The sequence below is a fragment of the Acomys russatus genome, chromosome 5 (genome assembly GCF_903995435.1).
Source record: "Acomys russatus chromosome 5, mAcoRus1.1, whole genome shotgun sequence".
Classification (NCBI taxonomy): Eukaryota; Metazoa; Chordata; class Mammalia; order Rodentia; family Muridae; genus Acomys; species Acomys russatus.
This window is the reverse complement of record NC_067141.1, coordinates 50,907,376-50,908,595: the sequence shown is the minus strand read 5'-3', so window position 1 is coordinate 50,908,595 and position 1,220 is coordinate 50,907,376. Positions and strand designations below refer to the sequence as shown.

Here is a 1,220-nt window from a genome sequence, read left to right as displayed (position 1 = left end):
GGTTACATTTGTACACAAACATAGAATTGAGTCCAGCGAAAGCAAAGAGTGTTACTGGGAAGAGAGAAAATTCTACGTCATAAGTTAGTATATTTAAATTCTTTACTTAATATTGGTACATAAAATGTTAAAAATGAAGACGACTGAATACAGGTACACTGGAACCATGTGTATTAGCTTTGTAGCTGTTTTTGGTTTTGGTTTGGTTTGGTTTGGTTTTGCATCCAAACTTTTTTTTACTAACAGTAAGACCCAAGGTTAATTTTTGTAGCCACTGCTGGCCCTTCAGCCTCTGGCATGCTGAAGCTTCTGGCCCTTAGAGCCGACACAGGGTTTGATGTGGCTGTGTGGGGTTCTGGAAACCATGTCAAAATGGTAATACACCTCTCAGCCCTTCCAAGGACCACACAGGAGCATGAGTCCTTGGAACACTGCAGCCCCAAGGTCATAGTTGAGAACCTTAGCCCTTGCCTTGTGATGAGACTCGGGCCAGGCTGCTCACCCACAGTGCACACACCTTCAGCTCAGGCACTTTTAGAAACCACATGTCATTGGTGTCTGTCCCCACAGCCACAGCTGTTTTGTTCTCTCAGCCAGGAAGCTTCATCTGGGACAGGGATAGAGGTAGCAAACCAGTGAAACTTATAAGTAACCCTTTCAGCCCTACCTGATTGAAGGTGAAGTCTGGCAGCAAACCTGCTCAGCTTGAAGAGCAGCCATGAGTAAATGTGATAGCTCTAGGATTCCTTGTGCTGGCAATGTTCTTTCCTTGTTGTGAGGAACGTCACCTCCCATGATGGCACCTGATGGCACCTCCTGGTTGGCCAGGTCCAGAACACTTTTTTTTTAAGATTTACTTATTTATTTCATGTATATGAGAGCTCTGTCTTCATGTACACCTGCATGGCAGAAGAAGGCATCAGATCCCAGAATAGATGGTTGTGAGCCACCATGTGGTTGCTGGGAATTGAACTCAGGACCCCTGGAAGAGCAGACAGTGCTCTTAACTGCTGAGCCATCTCTCCTGCCACAGAATGCTTTTTTTAATTTAATTAATTTTTCATTAAATTAATAAATTTAGCTTTGTAGCTTCAGAAAAAAAAAAAAACCTCACTTCATAATAAGCAGTTGGGAGATAGAGAAATAGATAGCTAGACAGAGAAAAGACTGTCCAAGATGAAATTCAGGAGCCTTTGGTCCTCCATGTTCCCAGCAGCAAG

At 43.4% G+C, this 1,220-nt stretch overlaps 1 pseudogene; it reads right to left on the bottom strand.

Moving 5' to 3' along the window:
* Window positions 1-258: 258 nt before the first annotated feature.
* Window positions 259-795, bottom strand: LOC127189484 (60S ribosomal protein L18-like; annotated as a pseudogene).
* Between the last annotated feature and the right edge of the window lie 425 nt (window positions 796-1,220).